Source organism: Colobus angolensis, unplaced genomic scaffold (assembly GCF_000951035.1).
Source record: "Colobus angolensis palliatus isolate OR3802 unplaced genomic scaffold, Cang.pa_1.0 Scaffold16, whole genome shotgun sequence".
Lineage (NCBI taxonomy): Eukaryota > Metazoa > Chordata > Mammalia > Primates > Cercopithecidae > Colobus > Colobus angolensis.
Window position 1 is genome coordinate 8,930,468 of NW_012114710.1, and position 5,895 is coordinate 8,936,362.

The window sequence follows — 5,895 nt, forward strand, 5'->3', positions numbered from 1 at the left end:
TCTTTGTGGCATTCTCTGTATTTCCTGAATTTGAATGTTGGCCTGCCCTACTAGGTTGGGGAAGTTCTCCTGGATGATATCCTGCAGAGTGTTTTCCAACTTGGTTCCATTTTCCCTGTCACTTTCAGGTACCCCAATCAGACGTAGATTTGGTCTTTTCACATAATCCCATATTTCTTGGAGGCTTTGTTCATTTCTTTTTACTCTTTTTTCTCTAAACTTCTCTTCTTGGTTCATTTCATTCATTTGATCTTCAATCGCTGATATTCTTTCTTCCAGTTGATTGAGTTCGTTACAGAAGTTTGTGCAGTTGTCATGTAATTCTTGTGTTAGGGTTTTCATCTCTATCAGTTCTTTTAAGGTTTTCTCAGCATTGATTATTCTAGTTATCCATTCATCCAATTTTTTTCAAGGTTTTTAGTTTCTTTGCACTGGTTACGTAGTTCCTCCTTTAGCTCTGAGAAGTTTGATGGACTGAAGCCTTCTCTCAACTCATCAAAGTCATTCACCGTCCATCTTTGTTCTGTTGCTGGTGATGAGCTGCATTCCTTTGGAGGGGGAGATGCGCTCTGATTTTTTGCATGTCCAGTTTTTCTGCACAGCTTTTTCCCCATCTTTCTGGTTTTATCTGCCTTTCGTCTTTGATGATGGTGATGTACTGATGGGGTTTTGGTGTGGGTGTCCTTTCTGTTTGTTAGTTTTCCTTCTTACAGTCAGGACTCTCAGCTGTATGTCTGTTGGAGTTTGCTTGAGGTCCACTCCAGACCCTGTTTGCCTGGGTATCAGCAGTGGAGGCTGCAGAAGATAGAATATTGCTGAACGGCGAGTGCTGCTGTCTGAGTCTTGCTCTGGAAGCTTCATCTCATGGGTACCCCGAGATGTACCCCGCCGTGTGAGGTGTGAGATATCGGTCTGCACCTAGTGGGGGATGTCTCCCAGTTAGGCTACTCAGGGGTCAGGGACCCACTTGAGCAGGCAGTCTGTCTGTTCTCAGATCTCAGCCTCTGTGCTGGGAGATCCACTGCTCTCTTCAAAGCTGTCAGTCAGAGTCGTTTGCATCTGTAGAGGTTTCTGCTGTTTTTTGTTTATCTATGCCCTGTCCCCAGAGGAGGAGTCTGCAGAGGCAGGCCAGCCTCCTTGAGCTACAGTGGGCTCCACCCAATTTGAGCTTCCTGGGGGCTTTGTTTACCTACTTAAGCCTCAGCAATGGTGGGTGCCCCTTCCCCAGCCTCGTTGCCACCTTGCAGTTAGATCTCAGACTGCTGTGCTAGCAATGAGGGTGGCTCCATGGGTGTGGGACCCTCTGGGTCAGGTGTGGGATATAATCTCCTGGTGTGCTGTTTGCTAAGAACCTTGGTAAACTGCCGTATTAGGGTGGGAGTTACCCAATTTTCCAGGTGTGTGTCTCAATTTCCTTTGGCTGGGAAAAGGAATTCTCTTCCCCCTTGCACTTCTCAGGGGAGGTGATGCCTCGCTGTGCTTCAGCTCTGGCTGGTCTGGTTGCACCCATGGACCAGCGCCAACTGTCTGACACACCCCAGTGAGATGAACCCGGTACCTCAGTTGAAAATGCAGAAATCACCCGTCTTCTGTGTCACTCACGCTGGGAGCTGGAGGCTGGAGCTGTTCCTATTCGGCCATCTTGGGCGCGCCCCCCTCCACTGCTCATTTTTAAGTATATGTCATTTGCCTCTTGATAGGTTTACATATAATTTACTTCCTCAGACTTCTTGTCTCCCATGTAATATTTCATTGAATTGCTATTAACTTTTATCAGTGGCAATTACTACTTCTCTTTGGCTTTCTTATTTATTTTCATCTTTTTTTGGTTCTCTTTTCTCTAGTCACATGTAATTCTAAGATTTTTCATTAGTTTTGTGAAATTGTGAGAACAGGGAAAGTAGCTGATGGAAAGCATACATAGCAGGTGCCAAGAGTTGTGAGGGAAGATTTCATTCATACCCTAAAGGAAAGGATGATATTCCATGTTTTATCTAACTATGCATAGGAAAACAATGCCCTCTCTAAGACTGCCAAGAAGCTCACATTACTAATTTGTGAGAATACAAACTTCTTCATAATTCTAGACCCTTAAAAGATAAGGATATATAACAGATTAGAGATAAAATAACACACTCATCTGACCAAGAAAGCAATTACATTTCTGCAGGTACCCATCTGAGTCTATATGTGAAATGCTGCATCAGGCTTATTAGACAAGCACAGAGAGAAGGTCTATAAAGGCAGTAGATACTACGTGCTCAATGGAACATATGAGGTAAAATATATGAGAACTGCAAGGTCTGCCTATGCATGGAATTAGCAAACAAACAGTAAAGGTAGTGAAAATCCAACTATTCCTTCTAAGAATTCCTCCGGGAGAACGTCTACAGCCTCAAATGTGGCACCTAAGACTCTTGCTGATCTGATCCCTGCACACATACTCATGCAACCTCTGACTCTGACCTTGCTTTACACACCCTAGCCTCTAGTCCTGACCAACTATTTATAGTTCCACGGATGCCTCTTTGTGTATTTATTCCTCCACTGCACACAGGTCAGAAACATTCTTCCTTTCTCTGCCCAGTACATTTCTCATTATCAGAGATTTCACTTGAGAACCACGTATTTTGTGATGCCTTTCTCCAAAAATAAAAAATAAAAAAAATCACAGAAAGTCAACTACTTCTTCCATTCTGTTCCATAGCATCTTGCTTTTGTAATTACCTGGTTCTTACGACATTGCAATATTTATTATATGTCTGTCCTTCTCACTGTACTATGAATCCTTCTGTGTCCCATCTCAGAAAAGAAACAGTATTATGCTAATATTCCTAGAACTTTGAATATTCATAGTATTTCTATAACCTTGAACATTCATTCATTCACTTATTGCTCATCAAACGCCCACAAATAAGTTTAATAACTATTTATAAATAATTAAAATTCTTATCATGGTAACCAATCACTAATTTGATATTATCTTTTGAATTTAGGATTTTCTATTTTCAATAGAGTTTTCTTCTCTTAAGATTGCTCCTTGAAAGCATAGATTTTCTACGACATCTCACTAGTCCAGGCCTTACAGCTTCATAGATGGATTAAAACCTTATTTATTTCTGTATTTATTTTGAGATAAAGTTTTGCTCTTGTCACCCAGGCTGGAGTGCAATGGCGTGATCTGGGCTCGCTGCAACCTGCACCTCCTGGGTTCATGTGATTCTCCTGCCTGAGCCTCCTGAGTAGCTGGGATTACAGGCATTCGCCACCAAGTCCAGCTAATTTTTGTAATTTTAGTAGAGACGCGATTTCATCACATTGGTCAGGCTAGTCTCAAACTCCTGAACTCAGGTGATCCGCCCACCTCGGCCTCCCAAAGTGCTAGGATTATAGGCGCGAACCACCATACCCGGCCTAAAACCTTATTTTAATTGTTGCCTCTTTGCATGGAGTCCCTTCCCATGGTCAATCCCATACATAATTTTGAAGACAATATTCCCTGGATTATCTATTCATGTTTAGAATGGTTTAGCAATCCCTGTCTGCCTACTTGAGCAAATGTTAACTCAATATTTCATTACAAGTCTCTCTCTATACCTGTTCTCCACAAATACACTATTTTTTTTTCTGAGCACACGATTAAAAAAAAAAAAAAAGAAAGAAAGAAAAAAACAAGCTATTTATGGTGAAAAATCCCTCCTTGTTGATAGTTTTGCAGTGCTCAACTTGCACTCCATGTCCTTGATAAAGTCTTCTAATATTTGGCTCAGTTAGCAAGGACTTCACCATGTAGCACTGTTTTCTCATGAACGTCTTTGGTAAATTATTTTTACTTGCTCCTCTTCAATAGTATCTCAAAGACTAGGAACCGAGTTTACACATTTTTTTCTATCATTTTCCCTCTCTAATTTTGCACTTTACTAGATATAATGCACACATAAAAATCATTCTTGATTTATTGACAAATACTACATTTTGTTACCTTATACTGGCACAGAACAACGTATAAATTCTACATAATGACATTACTTTCATGTTGCCTTCTAGCTGTTTCTTTTATAAAAGTCATCTCAACCTATGGATTATGAAATTGCTAAGAGTAGGGATGGATTGCTATTTGGAAAGTCACTGGAGTACAGCAGGAAAGTCACTGAACTGGGAGTCAGGAAACAGGTCTGAACTTTGCCACTTGTATGGTTTGCTGGAACGTTATATTTTATTGCTATCATTTACTTCATTTGTAAAAGAAAAACAAAATCCTCAGAGATGGTGTGAGAATTAAATGAGATACTATGTCTGGAAACATTCTGAATATTCTAATATACTATACAATATAAGGCATTGCTTTTTGTTACATCTTCAGTATTATTTTATGGGCAGCACATCCTGGGCACAAGGTAGACTGTCAGGAAGGTCTCCCTGAGAACTTCTTGGGTGTTGGGTCAAGTTGATTGGGCATTTCTTACATTTTTACAGCAATAGCTGCAAAGTCCCATTCCTCAGTCTTTTTTTTTTCCTTTCTTTTATTGGATAAAAGTTATTTCAGTCTAATACAATTTTTGGTAAACCATTTTCAGCATTTTCCATCTGCTTACCACATATGACCTCTTGTAGTCCTGCTTCCTGCCTTTCCAACTCATCCATGAAATTTGCCTTGTCAATTCTCTCTTCCACTTCACCGAGGTAGCTGTCATACCTGGAACACTCTTTATTCTTAACCTCGCCTGCTTTTCTTTCCCGTGGGCTCCTCTTCCCCTCTGCTGGCTGCCAAGGAGAAGCACATTTACTGGCATTGCCCCCAAACAGATGCCTGCCTCGCTCCCTTCCCCCTTTCTTTTTCAGCCAAACCATCACTTGCCAAGGGCTGGTGGTTGCTGCCCCCCCTGTCCACTGCCTCGCACTGCTGCAGCTCCAGTCCTTTTTGGCAGCCTCCTCTTGAAGTTCCCCTGCCCGCGTTCACCGGTGCTTCTTGCCAGCCACCTCCCCCTCTCGCCTGCAGCTCTCCTCGCTCCCGCCAGCCTCTCCCCCGCTCGGTCTGCGCGCTGCCTCTTCCTCCCGCCCTTGCCAGCTGCTTTACTCGCCTTTCCTCAGGCTGCTCCCTCTCCTTCTTTCCCCAAGCCTTCCCCTGGCTCCTGCAGCCGGTTTCTTTCCAGAGCCCCCATCCCTCCCGTCGGATGTTCTCTTAGCACCCAGGACCACCTCTCCCGGGTCCCAGTGTGTGCGTGTGTCCACCGTTCACTTGGAAAGTGAGCATTTTCATCCCGCTTCTGTATTTCTCTAGTCCCCCACCAAAACCCTGTGCCTACTCCTCAAGCCCGGAAGGCGGAATGTAGCTATGGTAGAGGGGATTCAGGAAGACACCAGGCCACAAGCTCGGCGGACCCCAACAAAGTTTTGGACGTTCGGGATTTGCTATCTCAGGCTTCCCAAACTTGGTCAGCCCCGGCCACCGACCCGAACCACCCAGCGGCGCTCAGTGACCAGGCGCTCCTCTGATTCCCAGCGCCCCTAATCTTCCAGGGCCGCTTCCTCAAGAATGCTGACCGCTCTCCAGGACCAGGGTTTGGGCCGCTCCCCAGGCCCCACGAGGGTCCTCAGCCTGAGCCCCACCCAGCTCATGGCTGGGGAGGGGCGCACTCGTTTTTAGATGCGAGGCGGCGGGGTGGGCGAGAAGAAAGAATGGAACCGCCCAGGTTCTTGGGTGCCTGCCTCGAGGATGCGGGATGGGAGATACTGTTGAAGAGCTGTGCTCAAACCAGGGCCCTTGTCGCGGGCTGGATACCTCCGGTGTGCCCTACCGTAGTGGGGAAGCCTTTATGAGCCGTCTCCTTTAAGAAGCGCGCGTCCGTGTGTATCTGGCTGTGTGTATGCTCGTGTGTGTGTGTGTGTGTGTGT

At 44.6% G+C, this 5,895-nt stretch overlaps 1 pseudogene; it reads right to left on the bottom strand.

The window, feature by feature from the left end:
* The window catches only part of LOC105508336, a 192,298-nt pseudogene that overhangs the window by 185,767 nt on the left and 636 nt on the right, over positions 1-5,895 (bottom strand).